At 38.1% G+C, this 23,459-nt stretch overlaps 1 long non-coding RNA gene across 2 annotated transcripts in view; it reads left to right on the top strand.

Moving 5' to 3' along the window:
- The window catches only part of LOC135364328 (uncharacterized), a 173,085-nt gene that overhangs the window by 10,420 nt on the left and 139,206 nt on the right, over nucleotides 1-23,459 (top strand). For both annotated transcript variants that reach the window (XR_010411205.1, XR_010411206.1), the window contains exon 3: nucleotides 3,418-3,514. This is a non-coding gene — a long non-coding RNA (uncharacterized LOC135364328). The remainder of the gene's footprint in view (nucleotides 1-3,417; nucleotides 3,515-23,459) is intronic.

Genomic DNA, 23,459 nt, shown 5'->3' with positions numbered 1-23,459 from the left:
AATCTCAGTGAGGAGTTCCTTGTGGGCTGGGGACTCAGAAGGCATTCCTAAGACCTTCAGTTAGTTTCATTTATGTTTTACACATTAGTTATTAATACCTGTACCCTTTTCACTCCAATAGTGCTGTTCCCTTTTCACTCCAGAGGACACCAAGCACTTTATGAGCTGCTGGGAACCAATTTCTACTCTTGATGCACATGTAGTTCTCTAATCTGAGTCACCCAGAAGCATAAATATTATTTATGCCTGAATTTCAGACATATAGCCTAAAGATATATCCAGAATCTAAACACTGATTACCACCACCACCACCACCTCCCAATTCCAAACCACCTCTAGCTCTCCCCTGGATTGTTTTCATAGTCTCAAAGCTGATTTGTCTGTTGTTGCCCTGTGATTTGTTCCTAAGCACCAGCTATAGTGATCCAAATGAAAATGTCAGATCGTGTCCTCCTTCCTCTCCCAATACTTACAATGGCTTTCCAACCCATTCAGAGTAAAAGCTAAAGTCCTCACAGTGGCCTACAAGGTTTTAAGGATCTGGACTCTTTTTACAACTCTGATCTTATCACCTTCAATTTTCCCCTTGTTTGCTTTGCTTCAGCCACACTCAGCTCCTTGCTAATCCTTGAACACATTTGGTATTCTCCTGCCTAAGGGCCATGCATTTACTGACCTGTTTCCCTCTGCCTGGAATGCTTTTCATCTAGACATGTATCACGCTCTCCTTCACCTCTTTTAGGGGCACGTTAATTAAGCTAATTTGAGCTTCTATAGCAAAGAAACTTTACAATTTCAGTGATGTATTAAAACAGAAGTCAATCTCTCACTCACGGAACAGTCTGATAATGGTGTTCCTGGATGCCAGGTAGATTTCCTGTCTGTGGCAATAGGCTCCTTCCATTTGTGTGCACTTTCTTTAGACAGTCCCGAGACCTCTGTTTCTAGCTGTCGGAAGGGGAAACAGACAGTAGACAAGGCATATAGCACTTCTACTCACATTCTCTTAAGAACAGCTAGTTACATGGATACACTGGATTTAAGGGGAGCTGTGATCGTAATCACTGGTTCTGCAGCACATCCCAGTGAGAACTGAACACCATGGAAGGGAGTACAAACTCGTGAGGCAGCTAGCTATTTCTGCCACAGGCTGCCCCTTGGCCACCAAGTATCTGTGTGGATCCTTCCTAAAGGAGACAATCCAAAGTCCCACCCAAGTCTAGGCACTCTGGGTCCTGTGTTCCTTTGGCTCAGAGACCTGGGAATTCAAAAGCAAATTGTCTGCCCACCTACCCCGCGATAATCCTTGAGGTTTGTTGAGAACAGGATAACAATAGAGACTCTTACTTGGAAAAGGGCAGACTGGGAGATCCATAGCAGTAACTGGTCCATAGCAATGGGGAATCCGACTGGGCGGGCATTATGAAGGCTCCCTGCCTGGGAGGTGGAGAAGGTTCCTTCATTAGACTGTGGTTCTGCTTCATGGGAGGAACTTGCTTGTTCACTGTTTGCTGTGGTCCTTGGCTCTGCCCCCTGGGGTGTTCTTTCTTGTCCATTATCCTTTCTGGTGCTGTCTGAGTTCAGCAGTAAGGAATCTGACTTCCTTGGAGCGTGCACAGCTTTCACAGCCTGCATCCTGCTGTTGGATATTTGAGGTCCCTAGGAGGACGTTTTAATCACAGGCTTTTTAAGGCTCAGATCACTGTGCTTTGGAAACGTTATTCCCTTGATTTCTTTGGAAACATTATTGCCATGATTTCTAGGCCATTCCATCTGCCAGTAACCACATCCAAAGTTCTTTCTTAAAAATTATTCTTAAGCCTGCTCTATTTCTTTCCCTCTTTGTCCCTATACATATTTCTCTCTTAACTTAATGGGGCTAACTTGAGGCCCCTTGAAGCAAGAGGCTTGGTGGGAAGAGAATACGTTACCACAATTTGTGTTTTAGCCTCGCAAACCTCTGCTTAACCAGAACAATCTAATGGGCACTTTAAAAAAAATTTTTTTATTATGTTATGTTAATCACCATACATTACATCATTAGTTTTTGATGTAGTCTTCCATGATTCATTGTTTGCATATAACACTCAGTGCTCCATGCAGAACGTGCCCTCTTTAATACCCATCACCAGGCTAACCCATCCTCCCACCCCCCTCCCCTCCAGAACCCTCTAATGGGCACTTTTGCTCATTTCAGGTGTTATCTCCTACTGGTTGGTATCTAGAAGCAGTCTGCTTTCCAAACCCACAAGGCTCCAAACTCACCTTGATTTCTAGATTCTCTTCATTCTCTTTCATTTTTGCTTGCAAACTAGCTGATTCTTCCCTGAACACATTTCTTACTTGCACTCTGTTCAGTGCAGAGAGGAGCTTGCAGCATCATTGATAAACTGAATTGTGTCTCTCCAAATTCATATGTGGAAGCCCTAACCCTCAATGTGACAGTATTTGGATATAGGGGCTGTAAAGGAGGTAATTAAGGTAAAATGAGATAATAATGGTGGGAACCCAATCCAGTAGGACTAGGGTCCTTATAAGAAGAGGAAGAGACACCAGGAGTACACACGCATAGAGAGAAGACCTTTTGAGGACACAAAAAAGGCAGCTCTGAAAGCCAAGGAGCAAGTTCTTACCAGAAACCAACCTGGCTAGGGTTGATCTTGGACTTCCAGCCTCCAGAACTGTGAGAAAATCAATCTCTGTTGTGTGAGCCACCCTGTCTGTGGTATTTTGTTATGGCAGCCTAGGCAGACTACTACAGCGTCTGTTGGCATTCTTGTTCTTTTAAATTATTATAATGCTACAGGGTCACTGTGTTCCTGGTCTGTCTTACAAGCACTCAGTTGGTAGTTTTATAAGCATATGACATGAGTCTCTGATTTCCAGCTTCTAATGTCTCTTTTGTGCTACCTCTTACTTGATTGCTAAGCCGATGCTCTAATATTTTAGTTTTTTATTTTCTATACCAACCTCAAGGAATCCGTTTCTGTAACCAATGAATCTCAAACCTTTGGAAGGTGAACACAAAGGAAGTTTATTTTTCTCTCATGTAATGATACGATGTGGGTATTCCTGGTTGATGGGTGGCTGTCCCCCATATGGAGACATCTTATGGCTTCACCATATTCTAGACTTCCGCTGTCCAATGTGGTGCTGCATGTGGCTACTGAGGACTTGAAAAATGGCTAATAGCGCTGTAAGTGTAAAACATACTGGATTTGGAAAAAAAAAAAAAGAGAGAATATAGCGTATCTCATTATTTTTTATCTTGGATATATGTTGAAATAGTTTTTGGAAATATTGGGTTCAAAATGCATCATTAAAATGAATTCACCCATTTTTTAAAACATGTATTATTATGGCTATTGGAAAATTAAAAATAACATATATAGTTCACATTATATTTCTCTTGGGCAGCACTGTTTGAAGCCTCAGAGTCTTCTGCTTCCGTTGGCAGAAGAGGGGCGGACCAGTGGAGGAGCCATCTCAGATTCATAAAAACCCTGGCTTAGAGGTAAGAGAAAGCCTGTCTGCTCAAATTCCATTGGAGAGAATCACTTATGTGGCTACGTCAAGATGCGGGAGGGCTGGGAAATGTAGTCCTGGCTCAGAGGCCCCCCTCTTCGCAGCAATTCTTCTCTAATAAGGGGAGTGCAGAGCTAGGGGAGGTGTTTGCTCAAACATCACCTCCTTGGGTAAAGTCTTCCCTGACCGCTGCAACCACCCCCAGCCCCTTTCCCTAGCATTCCCTGTCTTCTTCCCCTGTTTTGCTTTCCTCTAGAACACTTTCACCATTTGGCCTAGTACATGTTTTATTTGTTCATTTCCTTTCTTTCTGACCATATGTAAACTCCTTCAAGGAATTTTTTTTTTCAATTTTTTTATTGTGGTAAAAAATACACATAAAATTTATTATCTTAACTCTGTCGTTTTCTGAACCATTTTTAAGTGTACTGTTCAATGGTATTAAGAACATTCATATTGTTGTGCAACCATCACTACCATCCATCTCCATCTTCTTCATCCTGTAAAATTGAAACTCTATGCCCATTAAACACTAACTCCCCATTCTGCCCCTTCTCCTAGTCCCTGGCAACCACCAGATTTTCTGTCTCTATGATTTTGACCACTTTAAGGACCTCTTAAGAGGAGAGTCATATAGTCTTTGTTTCTTTTTGTGACTGGCTTATTTCACTTAGCATAATGTCCTAAAGTTTTATCTGTGTTGTAGCATGTGTCGGAATTTCATTCCTTTTGAAGGCTGAATAATAATCCAATGTATGTATATATCACATTTTGCTTACCCACTCATCTAGCTACATGTTGCTAATTTAAATAATGCTGTTATAAACATGGGTGCACACATATCTCTTCAAGACTCTGATTTCATTTCTCTCGAGGTACCCAAAAGTGGAGTTGGTGGATCATATGGTAGTTCTATTTTTAATTTTTGAGGAACCACCATACCATATTCCACAGTGGTTGCACAATTTTACATTCCTACCTGCAGTGCACAGGGGTTCCCATTTCTCTACATTCTTATCAACACTTGTTATTTTCTTATTTTTTTTTTTTAAATTATAGCCATCCTGATGAGTGTGAGGTGGTATTTTGTGGTTTTGATTTGCATTTCCCTAATGATTAGTATATTGAGCATTTTTTCACGTGCTTATTGGCTATTTGTATGTCTCTTTGGAGATGTCTGTTCAAATATGACAGCATTCATTTTTGTCTGTATGTTCAATGCTGTGTCCCCAGTGACTGGAACTGGGCTGGCGTGTGTTAGGCACTTGAGGACCAGTGCTGACCAGTGAAGTGGTTGAGCCATATTGGTCTGCTGAGCCACAAGTAAAGCATCGAGGAAAGAATTTAGGGTACTTCAGTTGGCATAGTTCAGAAACTGATTAGTATAGTCAAGGTCAGAGATACATCATTTTTTATCAGTACACAGGTATGAACAAACCAGAGTTAGACATTATGGCAACGTCAACTTACATCATAGATTTTAAACTTGAGCTGACATTTGTTACCCTGGTACTTTGTTTGCTCTGCACAGTACTGAAAGTTTGTGTGGTTTTTTTTGAGAATTTTACATTTTTATTTCTTCATCTTTATGTAGTGGCTAACTTAAAAAAATCAGAATATTTTTACATTGAAAGATTTACATCAAGATTTCACTTTTTTAATCTCCTGTTTTTTAAGTTATGTACTCTATTTATACTCTTTCAGTGGTTGTTATTTAATTTGTATCATCTCAGCATACCAGTAATAATAATTATAATAATAATAAATACTTTGTGGGGTTAAAAAGAACACAGAAACTAATTCTGGGCAATAAATCTATGTAAGTCAGGAAAGAGGCTATGAGTTAAGTTTCTAAATTCCTTGTGTTATTTGGAGGGGGTTAAAATACTGACTGTAGACTTGGTTAGTTATTATGAATGCAAAATATTGCTTAAAAGTTAATCATTAAAGAGTAGATATGGAGTCCGTAATCTTTAATCAGTAGAAGGAAACAACCAAATAAGAAAGCAAATTGCAATCCCATTCCTAGGCATATAGCCCAAATAATTAAAAGCAGGGACTCAAATAGTTATTTGTACACCCAGGCTCATTGCAACATTATTCAGAATAGCCAGATGGTGGAAACAACCCAAATGTTCATAAACCAATGAATGGATAAATAAAACACAGTATATATATACATTGGAATATTATTAAGGCACGAAAAAAAAATGTAGTTCTGCTCATGCTGTAGCATGGATGAACCTGGAAGACTTTTTGCTGAGTGAAATGAACCAGACACAGAAGGACGAAGATGGTATGATTCCACTTATGTGAAATGTCAAGAATAGGCAAATTCATAGACACAGAAAATAGATTAAGGTTACCAGGGGCTAGAGCAAGAGAGGACTGAGGGAGTTATTGCTAGCAGTTACAGAGTTTCTGTTTCAAGTGATGAAAAAGTTCTGGAAATAGATAGTGGTGGTGGTTGCACAACACTGTGAATGTAATTAATGCCACTGAATTGTACACTTAAAAGTGATTTAAGAGTCAAATTTGTGTTATATATTTTTTACCCTAATATTTCTTAAAAATGAAAGTAAACCAATAATTTGCCTGAAGAAAGAATAGAGAAACATACAAAAATACAACAAAGGAAAAAGCACAAGCATGATGACAGAAACAAGTCCAGGTAACAATTTATAGATTTTTTTTTTTAAAGATTTTATTTATTTGACAGAGAGAGAGAGCACAAGTAAGGAGAACAGCAGGGAGAGGGAGAGGGAGAAGCAGGCTCTCCACCGAGCAGGGAGCCCGACGTGGGGCTTGATCCCAGGACCCTGGAATCATGACCTGAGCCAAAGGCAGCCACTCAACCGACTGAGCCACCCAGGCACCCACAATTTATAGATTTATAGATTTTATAGATTTATAGAAAATCTGGACTCATCAGCTGAAAGACAGATACTGTTAGATATAAACATGCAAAACCCATTTGCATGTTTATAAGAGATGCACCTGGAACGTAAAGACTAAGAAAGGTTGACAGTAAAAGAATAAAATTTTTTATTTTTTAAAATAAAATAATTTAAAAAGGTATACTGGCCAAAAAATGTTGGAGTCTTTGTTAATATTAAAGTAGAATATAAGACAAAAATTAGTGTTAAAGATAGAGTCACACAGTAATGATAAAAGGCTTATTTCAACGGGAAATTCTAACTTTACAGAACTCACTAAAATATGTAAAATACAGTATCAAATTTAAAAAGACTAAAATATAGAGAGCCAAATTGATGTAATAACACAAGAAGTGGACAAATGCAATATTTGAATTGTAGACCAAAAGTTTAATGAATATATGGAAGACTTAGCAGCCTTGATTAATAGATACAGAGAGAACTGTTGATTTTTAGAACCAATGATTAAAGAATGCATATTCTTCTTGAGAACATAAGGAACAAACCAACCAACCTGATTATGGGCTAGGCCATAAAGCAAGCCTCAACAAATTGCAAAGGCAGGTATCATACAACTCATATTTTCTGTCAACAATGCAATCTAGTATAAAATCAATAACAACAATGTAAAAAAAGCAAACAATGCATTTAAACATTTAAAAATATGTATTTCTAAGTAACTCTAAGTCAAAAAGAAATCAATGGTAATGAAAATACTAATGAGTAAAACTTGAGGGATGGGCAAGAAAGGCATTTAGAGGGAAATTTATAGTAATAAATGCTTTTTAAAGAAAAAGAAAGGTTGAAAATCAAGAAGGAAAGCATACAGTTAGAAAAAATAAATGGAGGGCGCCTGAGTGGCTCAGATGGTTAAGCGTCTGCCTTCGGCTCAGGTCATGATCCCAGGGTCCTGGGATCGAGTCCCGTGTCGGGCTCTCTGCTCCTTGGGAGCCTGCTTCTCCCTCTGCCTCTCTCTCTCTCTGTCTCTCATGAATAAATAAATAAAATCTTTAAAAAAAATAGAATAAAACCAAAGAAACCAAAGAAAATAAAGTATAAAAGTACAATAAAAGCAGAAATTAATGTCAAAGAAAATAAAGATACACTAGGATAAATAAAGCGTCAAGTTTCATGCCTCAGTATATATCCTACACAAGTTCTGACACAGGTGCACCAGATAAAGTAGACTTAAGTGACAGAAATGCATTACTAAAATGGAAATGAACAAAAATAGACAAGTGAAAGTCACAAATAATAAAAGGAAGATGAAATCTGAGTAGCATTGCATTTTTTAAACAATTTGATTTATAATTAAAAGTCTTCCCACAAAGAAAACTCTAGTCTCAGATGGACTTCCTAGTGAATTCTACCAAAAATTTAAGAAAGAATAATACCAGTCATACATAAAAGCTTCCAGAAAATAGAAGAGAAAGGGAAGCTTCCCATGTCATTTTATGAGGCCAGAATTGCCCTGAAAACAAAGGTATCAAAAGATAATGAAATTAAAGGCCCAAATCCCTCAGGAACACAGACAGAACAATTCGTAACAAAATGTTAGCAAATCCAACCCAGCAATAGATAAATAATAAAACACCTCATGACCAAAGTAGATTTATCCCAGACATGCAGGATTGGTTTAGCCTTCAACAATTAATTAATGTAATTCACCATATTAAAAGAATAATAAGGGTAGAAAATCAGATTATTATTGCCATAGGTACAGTAGAAGTACTTAGAAAATTCAACACTTAATTATTTTTAAAAATCCTGGGGAAACTCGAACTAGAACACTTCTTCATCCTGATATAGGGAGACTGAAAAACCTGCCACTAACATCATGTTTACCAGTGAAAGACTGATGCCTTCCCTCTTAGATTGGGAGTAGGCAAGGGAATAGCTTTTACCACCTTATTCACCATTTTCCTGGAGATCTTCACTGTTGCAACAGGCAAGAAAAACAAATAACAGGTATATAGATTGGAGAAAAAGAAGCAAAACTTTCTATTTGCTGAAGATATGATAGTATATATATATATTTTTTTTAAGATTTTATTTATTTATTTGAAAGAGAGAGAGACAGCGAGAGAGGGAACACAACCAGGGGGAGTGGGAGAGGAAGAAGCTTCCTGCTGAGCAGGGAGCCCCATGCGGGGCTCGATCCCAGGACCCTGGGATCATGACCTGAGCCGAAGGCAGACGCTTAACGAATGAGCCACCCAGGCACCCCTATGATAGTATATTTTAAAAATCCTAATGAATCTGCAAAAAAGCTACTAGAATAAGTGAATTTAGCCAGATGGTATGATACAAATTCAATATACAAAACTCTATTGAATTTTTTATATGAGCAATGAACAATTGGGAAAAAAACCCCAAATACTATGTACATAGCACAAAAATAAAGTATGTAAAAATAAATTTAACAAAATTTATTTAATATTTGCACGTAGAACATTACCATTTATTGGTAAGGAAAATTAAAGAAGATCTGAACAAATGGGGATGTATACCAGGTTCATGGATTGGAGGAATCAGAACTATTAAAATTTCAAAATTTCCCAAACTGTTCTATTGATTCAGTTTTAATCCCAATCAAAATTACTGTAGCCTTTCTTTTGTAGATATTGGCAAACTTATTATCAAATTTCTATGGAATGCAGAAAATCTAGCATATTGAATACAATCTTGACAAATAAGAATCACGTTAAAAACTTACACTACCTAATTTCAAGATGCCATAAAGTTACAGAACCTAAGATAATGAATATTAGCATAATAATAGTCAATAGAATAGAATAGAGAGTCTGGATATATGTACACAAATTAATTATAATTATATAGAAATATATAATTATATAGCAATATATAATTAGACAGACATATATAATTGTGTAATTATATAGATATATAATTATAATATACACACAAATTGAATATAAACTGATTTTTGATTATGACTTCAAGGTAATTCAGTGGGTCCATTGCTAATATTTTCAACAAGTGGTGTTGAAATAACAAGACATCCACAGGAATAAAATGAATCTCAGCATGTACTTTGCATTATATACAAAGATTATCTTGCGGACTCGTGGGTGGCTCAGTCGGTTAAGCGTCTACCTTTGGGTCCTGGGATCAAGTCCCGCATTGGGCTCCCTGCTCAGTGGGGAGCCTGCTTCTCCCTCTCACTCTGCCACTCCCCCTGCTTGTGTTTTCTCTCTCTCTCTGACAAATAAATAAAACCTTAAAAAAAAAAAAAGATTGTCTTGAAATGGATCACAGCCTTAAATGTAAAAGCCAAAACTATAAAACTCAGAGAAAGTATAGGAGACAATCTGTATGACCTTGGAGTAGGCAATAGTAATAATAAAATGAGCAAAGGATTTGAACAGATAATTGGTAAAAAAAAAAAAAAAAAAAAAAAGATATACAAATGGTCAATAAGAAACACAAGAAGATGCTCAGGATTATTAGTAATCAGGAAAATGCAAACTAAAACTACAGTGATATACGACTACTCACCCCCTAGAATGCCTAAAAAAAAATGAGGAAGATTAACAATATCAAGTGCTGAAGATGCTCCACAAAGATGTGAAGCATCTGTAACCCATACATTGCTGGAAGGAGTGTCAAATAGTACACACACTTTGGAAAACAGTTTTGCAGTTTAAGCATACAGTTATCACATTATTTAATAATTCCATGCATAGGTATTTACCTAAGATAAGTAGAAATATATGTCAACACAAAGCCTTGCTCAAGAAATTCATAGCAAATTTATTCACAATAGCACAAAACTGAAAACATCTCAAGAGTCCATCAGTAAGTGAGTGAATAAACAAACTCTGGTATAGCCATACAGTGGAATATTGCTCAATAATAAAGAGAAAACACACAACAACATGGAAGACTCTCAAAAATATGTGCAGCAAAGAAGCCAAAGAGGCGTACGTACTGTGTGATTCTATTTACTTGACATTCTAGAAAATATAATACTAAACTACTGGGAGAGAGAGCAGGTAAATGGTCTCCTAGATCCAGGAATGAGGGGGGATTGACTGCAAAGAGCCACTGAACATTTGTGGGTGAGGAAATGTTCTATATCTGGATAGTGATGATGATTACAAATTGTGGTAGTTATCAATTGTCAAACTCTTTTAATGGTCTACTTAAAATAAGTGTAGTTTATCATATGTAAATTATACTTTAATAAGGGCCATTAAAAAGATGGATGACAAAATCCATGTCAGATCTCAGCTTAGTCTAACACTGCAGTTCTGCTTTACCAGTGGGGCGTCTCTCTGGAAATATGGCTACTAATTTGGGTGCTATGGTCAGGCAAGCTTTGGGATTACTGGTAGAGGTACTCCCTTTCAGAAATTCCAAGGATTATTCTTTTCATTAACATCCATTTTTGTTTCAGTGATTATGATAGCTCCCGAGTTAGCTGAAGATACTAACTGGAATTTTATAATCGTTGTTTGTCTCCAATCTCTGATTTATCTCTATTTCCTCTGTGGCTGTAAGGATAGATAAAAGGAGGAAAGTCCTAACTGGTCAGTTATTTTGTTTTCCTTTTCTCCATTTTCCTGCCACTTAAGACCTTGCCTTGAAATTAGTGATGAAGGATCCCCTAATAGATAATATACTGACCTGGAATATAGTATTTGCTTCTAGGGTCAAATTACAAACTAGATTTCAAGTTCTAGAAAGAATAGAGGATATTAGAAAGCTAAAAAAAGCAATCCATTGGTCACTGCATTATTAATTATGTTTGAGAATTAATCACGATTCTTACATTTTTATTTGAACTGTTTCTGGTTCTCGTTTTTCTATTATTCTCCACCATTGCTTTTACAATTAATTTATAATTAATTATATTCACAGTTCATTTCTTTCTTAAAAAGGTCCTGTGAAAATTAATCATGAGAATATTTTCTTCCATTTAAGTTTGCTTACAGTTTCTTTTTTTGTTTTTTTAAATCTTTTTTTTTAAAGATTTTATTTATTTATTTGAGAGAGAGAGAATGAGAGACAGAGAGCATGAGAGGGAAGAGGGTCAGAGGGAGAAGCAGACCCCCTGCTGAGCAGAGAGCCTGATGTGGGACTTGATCCCAGGACTCCAGGATCATGACCTGAGCTGAAGGCAGTCGCTTAACCAACTGAGCCACCCAGGCGTCCTAAATCTTTTTTTTTTTTTTTAAGATTTTATTTATTTGTCAGAGAGAGAGTACAGACAGGCGGAGCAGAAGGCAGAGGGAGAAGCAGGCTCCCTACTGAGCAGGGAGCCCAATGTGGGACTCGATCTCAGGACCCTGAGATCATGACCTGAGCCTAAGGCAGATGCTTAACTGACTGAGCCACCCATGCGTCCCTTGCTTACAGTTTCTGAGACAGGTAACGTTTTTAGTTTTCATATTTAATTTTAGTTCTGCCAAGAATTACAAAGTGCCTGCTATTTGCTGTGTACTGATTCTGGAACTGGAAGAGTAAAGTTGGTAACTGGACCTGTCCTCAGAGCCAGAGAGACATAGAAAGAAGTAATTTGATAAAATGCAGTCTTCATTCAAGAAGGACATTTAAAAGGCAATCAAAATCAGTTGAAAGAAAATTGATGCTGCCTTTTGAGAGAGAATTTGAGAGAGCAAGTAGCTATCAAAAGCTAAATTATCTAGAGGTGAAAGAAGGAAGGGCAGTTTACGCAGAGGGGAATGGAGTTAAGTAAAGAATTAAGGTATTTTTCGGAGGGAGAGACGAACCATGAGAGACTGTGGACTCTGAGAAACAAACAGGGTTTTAGAGGGGAGGGGGGTGGGGGGATGGGTTAGCCTGGTGATGGGTATTAAGGAGGGCACGTATTGAATGGAGCACTGGGTGTTATACGCAAACAATGAATCATGGAACACTACATCAAAAACTAATGATGTATGGTGACTAATATAACATAATAAAATAAAATTTGAAAAAAAAGAATTAGGGTATTTTTTCTCCCATTGTCTGGTAAAGTTGAATCAAGGAACAAATTATTCCAACAAACTTCCCGTATTTTATTATTATTATTATTTTTTTATTTTTATTTTTTTTTTTTTTTAATTTTTTTTTTTTAAGATTTTATTTATTTGCAAGAGAGAGAATGAGAGACAGAGAGCATGAGAGGGAGGAGGGTCAGAGGGAGAAGCAGACTCCCTGCTGAGCAGGGAGCCCGATGCGGGACTCGATCCCGGGACTCCAGGATCATGACCTGAGCCGAAGGCAGTTGCTTAACCAACTGAGCCACCCAGGCGCCCTATTATTATTATTTTTTAAAGATTTATTTATTTGAGAGAGAGAAAGAGAGTGCGAGTGGGGGAAAGGGCAGAAGGAGAGAGAAAATCTCAAGCAGATTCCCCTCTGAAAGTGGAGCCCGACACAGGGCTCCATCTCAGAACCCTGAGATCATGACCTGAGCCGAAATCAAAAGTCGGAGGCTTAGCTGACTGAGCCACCCAGGTGCCCTACATGGTATTTTTAAATTGCATTCTAGATTTTCACAAATATTCACAAATTCAATACCTCCAAACTGGGCTGCACTAAAGAACGAAGGCAAGAGCCTTGATTAGCTAGTGCAGTGGGCTTTCGGAGCCCATGAGATCAGCCCATGCAAGGGTTCACTCATGTAGATGTCAGCCATCATGTACATCTTAATGGGAAAAATGTAGAACCTTGGATTTAGAACGTCTAGTAATTCCAAGCATCACTGAAATCATAATGAAGGAAAGCATTTTATAATGTGGGGAAAACGGAAGAAAGTGCATACAAGGTGAATGTTAATAGACACAGTATAGTTAACAACATTGGCACTGGATTAACTTCTTCTCTTCCATACCCCTACTTATGAGGTCCTTCTTCTGAAAGAAGAAAACAATTCATATCCTTTGTGAAGGATGGTTGAAAGTCAGGCTGCGGCCCATTACTTCGCTCCCATTAGTATAAGGGTAGCACAAGGCTAAGCAAGCAGTTCCAGACCTGAGTATATCCCTAGTGGGACAGGCCCCACCCAGATGCAGTGGCTTAAAACGACAGCACTATAATATTTCTCAGGGTTGGTTTGAATTCAGTCAGGGCTTCTGCTTCATGGGACTGTAGTTAGGGTCATTCGTGTAGCGGAATCCCACTGGAAGCTCCACTGGGGCTGGAACCTGTTGGGGCTTTTGTACCTCAGGCCACTTGCCACATCATTCAGTGTTTGGCTTGGACTTCCTTACACTACAGTGGCTGGACAGTAATTTGGTTCCTCTTTTCATCCAACCTTTGTTTTGTCCCTTCAGCTATTCCCTAAACTCTATAAAGAAATATATTTCACAGACATGCTCATGAAGTTCTCTCTTGCTCATCTGTGTCCCTTCTGCCCACTGAAGTCCTTCGCGTCTCACAAAGCCCATCTCCACTACGACTTTCTTGATGAAACCCGAATGACACTTTTCCACCGGCTTTATCTGCATGGTAGCTTCTCTCAGCTCTCACAGAATGTTATTTGTCATTCTGTCTTGTGTTTTGTTCAGCGGTTTTGTTCCGAGAAAAGCTTGGCCCTATCCATAAGTACTTATTCTGTGGACCGACATTGTGTCTTCTCTTCAGACATATATCCTATTTAGATGTCTCAACTTTCATACGAGACTGTCAACTCTCTCCATTTTGACTGACCAATGAAACATATGAAATTGAGCATTGTAAAATAATTTGCGCTCCAAGTTCTTGTCAGAGGTTATAACCTAGAAATCTCTGCTGCCCAGTACCTATCAAAAGCTCAATTGTGAAAAGTAATATATACGGAGAATTGCCTGAAGGATATGCAGTCCATCCATTCTCTAGACACTCAATTTTATTCCTGGATTAAGCCAAACCAAGAGAGAGTTGCAGCCTGAAATACTTTTGTTTTAGTCCTCCAGAGAATAGCTTTTACAGATTTGCTCTTGGCATTATGCCATTGGCTTACATTTTGATGGACATTATAAGGAAAAGCCTGTTCAACTTTTTGCCAATAAAGTTGAAAATCTACATTTTTAAAAAATATATAAATTATCAAAATTGACTCAAGCACAGTTAAGAAAACCTGGGCACACTGATGATTGTGGAAGGAATTGAAAAACATTGCCAAAGATTTATTCCGCTCCAGAGCTAAGCCCATATTTTTGGGAGCAGATATCTACGGAGTTTATTTACCAAACAACTATGTCTCTGCCTGTATCTTTCTCTCTCTTTTTTTCCTATATTGGTCAGTACGACTCCTTCTTTTGGGGATGAATCCTCCCCCACCTCCATTATATGATACTATGATAGTGGGAAATCACAGTACACTGATTTCTGGCCACAGAAACTAATCCATCGTGTTGAACCATATTTGCAACTATCTTTGTATATATTGATTCGAAGTGGGGCATGTGACCCAAATAGAGTTAATTGGAGGTCTTTCCTATAATTTTGTATTTGCATCTGTGGAAAAAGTTCTCTTCTGGATTGCTAACGGGGATCATGTGAATCTATAACTGTGAAGGGTCACAACTACCCCTTCCCACACAAATTAAGCCCATCTACAATGAGAGATGAGAGAGAGGGAGAGGAAGAGAAAGGGATGTGGGCAGGGACATGGTGACAAAGGACAAACACATGGTCAGAAACTCTCTGACTGAGAGATGGAGACTAAGAGATGTGGGCCCCCCATACAGATATAAAACTCAGATACAGATAGGGAAATGAAGGAAAAGGAAAGGAAAGGAAAGGAAAGGAAAGGAAAGGAAAGGAAAGGAAAGGAAGGAAGGAAGGAAAGAAAAGAAAGAAAAGAAAAGAGAAAAGAAAAGAAAGAAAGAAAAAGAAAAGAGAAAGATCTCAACATTGCTTGAGTCCCTAGTGCTACCACTGCTGTATTTCTTACATGTAAAGTAATAAATTTCTTTTTTTTTTTCTTTTTCTTCTCCTTCTTTGCTAAAGCTAGTTTAATTTGGGTATCTATCTTCCACCTACAAGTGAAATACCTTTGATCATAAAGGTTTTATAGGTGAACTTAAAAGAATAATTAAGGGACAGATAATTCCTTTGTTCCTCTCACTATTCCAAATCATAGGGTGGAAAAAAACCCATAAAATTTGTCTACCTATTTTTAAGGCAGCATAACTAATATAAAAACTGAAAAATCATAGCACAAAAAGGAAACAATGAATATACATGAATATAGATGCCTACATCCTGAATAAAGTCCAGAAGACATCTGTCTCCTTGTCTCCACAGGATGACTCCATTTGGTCCTGCATCATTGAGTACAGAATTCACCCCCTTCTCTGGTTTACTCAGAAAACCCAATCACATTATATATGTCAGGATACACAGGTTTTGCTGTGGTAACAAATAACTCAAATTCATAGTGGTTTAAAAAAATGAAAGCTTGGGGCGCCTGGGTGGCTCAGTCGTTAAGCGTCTGCCTTCGGCTCAGGTCATGATCCCAGGTCCTGGGATAGAGCCCCGCATCGGGCTCCCTGCTCAGCGGGAAGCCTGCTTCTCCCTCTCCCACTCCCCTCTGCTTGTGTTCCCTCTTTTGCTATGTCTCTCTCTGTTGAATAAATAAATAAAATCTTTAAAAATAAATAAATAAATAAATAAATAAATAAATAAATAAATAATAAAATGAAAGCTTATTTCTTTTCTTTTTTTTTTTTTATTCATGAGAGACAGAGCGAGAGAGAAAGGCAGAGGGAGAAGCAGGCTCCCAAGGAGCAGGGAGCCCGATGAGGGACTCGATCCCAGGACCCTGAGATCATGACCTGAGCCGAAGGCAGACGCTTAACCATCTGAGCCACCCAGGCGCCCTGAAAGCTTATTTCTTGCTTCCTCTACTGAGGGTTAGCTGGGGACTTCTTCACACAAGCATACAGGCTTTCAGAGTGTCGACCATTTGGAAATTATTCAGTGACTGCTAGCAGAGGGAGGAAACATGGGGAATCATATTCTGACTCTTAATGCATTGTAAGAGATTTTTTATATATATTTTTATTTTAAAAAATATATTTTATATATAAGAGATTGTATATATATAATTTCTACTTAGATATCATTGACTAAGGCAAGTCACATGTCTGCATCTAACTTTTACAAGCCGAGTAAGAACAATCCTACCTTCATCTTGGAAGTAGAAGGAGATGCAATATTTGCAAATAGTCCTAACGATTACTAGAGAACTCCTTTCTGGTCACCAATTATTTGGTTTACTCTCCTTTCTACATTCAAAGTCCATTTTTTTCCTATCCAAAGGAGACTACTCAAAATTTCAGTAGTCTGAAAAACCGGTGTCAAAGTTCAGGATCTCTGGGTAATGTATGATAATCTCTTCATCAAGAAGAGATAGTGCCTAATAAGACTGTGTCAAGCCTGGATGTAGCTTCCGGAGACTTCTGAACCAAAATGTTACCTGCCCCTCATACATTCAATATATACAGGGATTGGGTAACAGGAAAGTGGATGTAGGGGTTTTTCCTTGGGCTAGCCCTGAGTTGGCTCGCTCGACCATCCATTCTTTGTCATTGTTCCTAGCTTCCACCTCTAAGGGATTCTTCTTCTCTTATTCCCTTTCGTTATATCTGAAGTGTACATCAAGGACTATGTCCTTGATTGGGGCAAGCAGCTTTATTGGCCCACTTTCTGTTCCATAGAAGACTGAGATCTATGGTTGTCTTAAGTTTAGAACAGTCGTAACTGCTTTTAGTCTAGGTTGGTGGTACTTTTGCAGTACGAATCCCTCAGAAACATTGATGACTTCTTACGTATTTGATTTCAGTCAGCTTCATGTACCAGTATAACCACAGTTCTTTTCTGGACATAATTCTCATATTTGCTATATGTCTTTGTTTTCTTTACTTTGCATCAAGTGATTTCTCACTGTATAAAATAGATTTTCATGTTTTCATGCTATAACAGTGTTTTCTTCACCATCTATCTCCCATTCCTTAATCGAGTGCCAAATATGTTAGTGTTGTTGTTGGTTTTTTAAAAATATTTTATTTATTTATTTGACAGAGAGACAGCGAGAGAGGGAACACAAGCAGGGGGAGCGGGAGAGGGAGAAGCCAGCTCCCCGCTGAGCAGGGAGCCTGTCGCGGGGCTCGATCCCAGCACTGTGGGATCATGACCTGAGCCGAAGGCAGACGCTTAACAACTGAGCCACCTAGGTGCCCCAGTTGTTGTTTTTAATACAGCAACACTCCACTCCATACTATCAGTTTCCATTGGTTAGGATAGACTGGGTTATGTTGCAGTAACAATGTAAAAATTTTAGTGGTCTAAGACAACAGAGATCTGTTTCCCATTCACACCATGTCTACCACAGGTAGACTGTGGGTTATGCTGAATATAGTCCTCATTCAAGGTCATACATGCCAGACATTCCATTTTCTGGAACATGACCAATAGCCATGGCAGAGAAAAGGGAATGTGGAAAACCATGTATAGGCACTAAAAGCTTCTGTCTAGAAATGACCCATGTTACTTCCACTCACATTTATTGGTCAATGCAAGTCACAAGTAATTTTAAGAGGTCGAGGAAATTAAATCCTACCACATGTCTGGAAGGGCAGAGAAATAGAGTATCTGTGAAGTCATCCAATAATAAAACACACACACACCTCACAACATTAATGATCTTTATGGCCTTTACTGAAAATTTGTGGAGACCAAAGCAGGAATTATATCGCATGGTATATAGAATCTTACAGAAAAATTTCTACCTGAAATTTCTCTTCTTCCCAGTTCCTTTTCTATAGTGTCACTAGTTTTATTTTTCTTTCCTTCTTCCCTCATGCAGTACTCAGCCTGCAGGCTCCACTCTGTCCCTCTCAGTTTTTCTGTTTGGGAATCAAAATTCCATACCCTTTCATTATGGAGAGCAAATTCTATTATCCTTGTTATTTGCACATTCCCTCAAGGTCTTATGTGCCACCCCAAGAGACTTATGAAGCATTTCTTCTGAACAAATATAGTGCTTTCCCTAGGAATCCTGGTGAATGCAGTTTTCTCCATATTATTACATTAATAATATATTAGCAAGTCAAATCTAGCATTACCAAGTAGATTTTGTTCCAGAAATAAGGGATGGTTTAGTATTACTATACCTATTATTTCAGTATCTTAATTAAAAGAGAATATCTATATGATCATCTGGCTTTGCTCTGTCCAACATGGTGTGCATTAGCCACATATAACTACTCCAATTGAAATTCGAATAACTGAAATTATATTATTTTAAATATTTGGTTCCTCATTCCCACTAGCCACATTTTAAGTGCTCAGTAGCCACATATGGCTAGGGGCTGTGGAATTATCACAGAAGGGAACATTTCCATCATTGTGGAAAGCTCTGTTGAACAGTACTGATCCAAATAAATGCTGAAGAGTCATTTGATAAAAATAATAGTCATTTCTGATTTTAAAATCTTCATAAATTAGAGTTAGAAGGAAACTTTGTAAAATTGAGAAACAATATACATAAGCACCCAATGGTAAGTACCATACTAAGTAGTGAAACACAAATAGTATTTCTATTATTTTTTAAAAGATTTTATTTATTTAAGAGAGAGACAGAGAGACAGAAGGAGAGAGAGAGTGTGTCCGAGCAGGGGAGGGGGCAGTTAAGGATGGCAAAGTGGGTCTACTCCATGGCCTCTTCGGGTCCCTGGATTTATTCTATCACTCCTAGGGTGTGGTCTTCATTCTCATATTTTAAGAATACAACTCAAGTTCCAGATAGCATATTTGTATTTAAGGCAGAGGATGGAGAAAAGGACAATGAGTAAAGAAGAAAGGAGACAAATGTGGTATTTGCTGTTTTTAAAGAATGCTCATGGGTGTTGCCACATGATAATTCTGCTGACATTGACTCGTAATTGGTTCCATGGCCACACTTTGTTGCAAGGAATGCTGGAAACCGTAGCCTTTATTCTGAGTAGTCATGTGTTCATGTAAAAATTAGGGTTTCCTGTGGATGACGAAGAGAATAGATACTGGGGGCAACTAATACTTTCTGCCTTACCATACACCTTATTTAATATTGTTCTGGAGGTCGTAATCAAAGTAATGCAACAGGAAAACAAAAGAAGTGGAAAGAAATGGGCACAATTATTTTTCTCTTCAGAAGATAACTGTCTCAAAATCCAACTGAGTTAACTGAAAATCTTTTAGAAACAAGTAAGAGAGTTCAGTAAGATGGGAGAAATATGCATGAATCAGGAACTTTCTGACTGATGTTTTACTTGAAAGAGACAGGGAATATCATGAAAAACTATGGAAAAAATATAATGCCTGTGAATAAATTTAGCAATAAGTATATGAAACTTATATGAAGAAAACCATAACATTTTATTGCAGGGCATAAAAAGAAGATCCAGGTAAATGAGGAGTCTTGGCATGTTCCTGGATGGAATCATACAGTTCTAAAGCTATCAGTTCTCCCTCAAATTTGTAAATTTCTTACAGTTCCGTTCAAAGTATATTTTTTAACTTCTCAAGGTAATGATGAAATTTATGTTAAAGATTGACTGAGAACAGCAAGAAAACAGAAAAGGAATAATGAAGGGTATATTCCCTAGAAGATGTCACAATGTACTGTAAAGCTACAGTAAATATAAGTGTGTTACCAGCTGAGGGATTGATAATGGGACAGAACAGAGTTCAGGACAAGGTGTATGCAGCAGAAGAGAGCACTATAGTGTGTGACCTTGGGCAAATTCTTAAACCTTCCATATTTCATATTTCATATCCACCAAACGGGGATAAACTAGTCCATACTACATAGAGTTGCTATAAGGGCAATATGTGTAAAGTACTTAGAATAATGCCTGGCCTGTCATAAGCACTGTGAAAGTGTAAACGATTATTAATGCCAGCATTTAGTATATGGTAAAGTTGCCATTAAAATCAATGGGGAAAGAGTGTATTATTATTTTTAAAGATTTATTTATTTATTTTAGAGAGGTGGGAGGAGAAGCCGAGGGAGAGAAACTTAAGCAGACTCCGTGCTGAGCACAGAGCCTCAGGCCGGGCTCCATCTCACAACTGTGAGATCATGACCTGAGCTGAAACCAAGAGCTGGCTGCTTAACCAACTGTTGCCACCCAGGCTCCCTGAGAATGTATTATTTAATACAAAGTGTTAGAGTAATTGGCTTATATTTGGAAAGAAAGAAGAAAGGAAAGAAGGAAAGGATGTAAGGAGGGAAAGAAGGAAGGAAATTAGAACTCTAGTTCACATTCATTCTAAGTTAAATGGTATGGATTAAAAAAATTCCCATGAGGGCGCCTGGGTGGCTCAGTCGGTTAAGCGACTGCCTTCGGCTCAGGTCATGATCCTGGAGTCCCGGGATCGAGTCCCACATCGGGCTCCTTGCTCGGCAGGGAGTCTGCTTCTCCCTCTGCCCTTACCCCCCTCATGCTCTCTCTCTCTCTAATAAATAAATAAATAAATCTTAAAAAAAAAAATTCCCATGAAAGTATTAGAAAAATGAGGAAGAATTGTAAAAGCATTCTTGGAGTGTGGATTCTTATTTTTAGCACCATAGTGACGCAATAAGCCATTTTACTGCCAATCTAAAAGGAAGTTGAGATAAGGTGCTGGGTGGGGTGATGGTGGGATGAGTCACTGGCTGGTCAGGGGAGAGATGGTGGATCTGAAAAAGCTTATTTAAATACAATAAAAACTTTTATGTCCAATTTCTTCTGTAAACTGTGCTATTTCTATGGTTTGGTTTTCTGTTTTGAAGTGCTGCACTTTGGTAGCAGAAAATGTCAATGAACATAATAGCTTTCACTTTTTAACTTTCAGGAATATCTACCTGAAGCAAGTTCATTTTAAATGGTTGCTTCTACTTTGAACCGGGTATTCAATAGATGCTTATAGTTTCAAAAATCAGATGATAATGATGGCTAAAACGTAACTATTTTATTTATTTTATTTTATTTTATTTTTTTAAAGATTTTTTTTTTTTTTTATTTGACACAGAGAGAGCGACAGCGAGAGAGGGAACACAAGCAGGGGGAGGGGGAGAGGGAGAAGCAGGCTTCCCGCTGAGCAGGGAGCCCGATGCGGGGCTGGATCCCAGGACCCTGGGATCATGACCTGAGCTGAAGGCAGACGCTTAACGACTGAGCCACCCAGGCATCCCAACATAACTATTTTAAAAGCAAATGTGTAAGATAGCAATATTAGAACAGTTTGGCTGCTCCAGATTCTAAATTGGATGTGGGTTGTTTTGGTGAAAGGAAGACAGCAATATTTTTAATATTATAATTATTTTTATAATGCACATTTAATCTGATGGAAATAACCACTGCAACAGTCCTTTTTTAGCTTTATAGAAAATGATATACTTAGAAAACTACATAAATGTAAAAAATTGAAGCAAAAAGGGCAGAGCTTGACACTGTATCAAACATACATTATTCATTATGAGGAAGAGAGCTATAAAAACGGAGAAGTCCAGAGGGTATAGTTTTTATGCAAGAATTGATGTAGCAGATTGAAAATTTAGTGGCAAATAGCTACTGACTTTTTAATTTAGAAACATTAAGATTTATTGTGTCAGTCTGGCCGCTCCCTGGATTGTGCAGTGTTCAAAGCTCTAAGTCAAAACTCTGTAAGATTTAAGTGTGATAACATGCAATACAAAATGATCTTTACAGAAAAAATCTGATTACTTGGATCCCCCCTTCCCAAGCCCAAGAGTTTGAACTCCATGTGAAACATTAATGGACTTCTAATTTCACTTAAAAATTCTCACTGAGAATTATTAGAACATCAAAGTGACTGTAGCTACTAATAGGTATTTTCTTTAGCTGTACACATGAAAGAAACTAATTTTTTAAAATAAAAGTTATAACCAAGACAGTCAAGTATATATGATATCCTTTGGTTTATGAAAGGATACAAACAAGTTCAGGGTTTCTTCCCCCAGGATGATAGTAGAGCTCAAGAACAATTTATTCCCTGTGAGTTCTAAAGGGAAAGGATTGGGTGCCCTGTGTCTCTGATTAGAACTGTTAATTTATTAATGCCTTAAAAGCATTGTTTTCCCCACTGCCCCCCACTCCCCAACAAATTAGACACTCACTGGTGATGTGGTAATCTTATTTACTCTTCTCCCTTCTTCCTCTTCCACATAAATAGAAGTTTCATGGAATGGGTCACATCATGGTAAACATTATGGCCACTGCTACCTACTGTTTTGTGTTAAGAGAAGCTTCAATTTCTTCAACATTTCAGATCTGCTTTCCACACTGGACATCCTTAAACAGGCATGTAGGTAATCATTTGGAGACATGTGTGTGTTATAGTCATCTCCACTTCTTCAAGGAAATGGGGAAGGGGTGGATGTGATTTTCTTCTAACCTTCATCTTTAGTCTTTCTCAAACAATAAACAGAGTGGCAGTTCATCTCCTACCTTCTTGCCCTACCAGAAGTCCTTTCTCTGGATCTCTCTTCCAATGCCTTGCCTACAGAGGTCTCACAGGAGACTGCTTAAAACTGCCTCCCATTGTCCAGAGCCCATGGGTTCCAAGGCAGCATTGGACTATTCCCAGTATTGCCTTTACCCCTGGCACACCCTGTCTTTTTTACCTTTAAGCAAAACCCTTCCATTTTGGACACTGCCTTCTGTCCATGCTACCATCTAGCTTGTTCTGGCTGTCATCCAGTTGAGGTCATTCCAAATTTGTTGAGGGTTTGGCAACTGGATCACAGTCTTTCCAGTCATGCCATGATCCTGGGTGATTTTAGTATCTACATGGATGATAAATTCAATACTTAGACTTAAATCTTCCTGAATGTCCTATATTCCAGTTACCTTCATGGCTACCTGCTGGACCCTGAAATCTTTAACATCATCTTTGCCCATAAACTTCAGTCACCCAAACCTGGCCCACTGCTTTGTATTGCTCTTTCCCATACTTTCCTATTCCCTTAATTCAGTTCTTCCTTGCAGTCTTAAT

This window comes from Mirounga angustirostris, unplaced genomic scaffold (genome assembly GCF_029215605.1).
Source record: "Mirounga angustirostris isolate CCGP_5_RB_7025 unplaced genomic scaffold, mMirAng1.0.hap1 SCAF_5, whole genome shotgun sequence".
Lineage (NCBI taxonomy): Eukaryota > Metazoa > Chordata > Mammalia > Carnivora > Phocidae > Mirounga > Mirounga angustirostris.
Note: the sequence above shows the minus strand (reverse complement) of the source record. Positions and strands in the feature narration are given on the sequence as shown.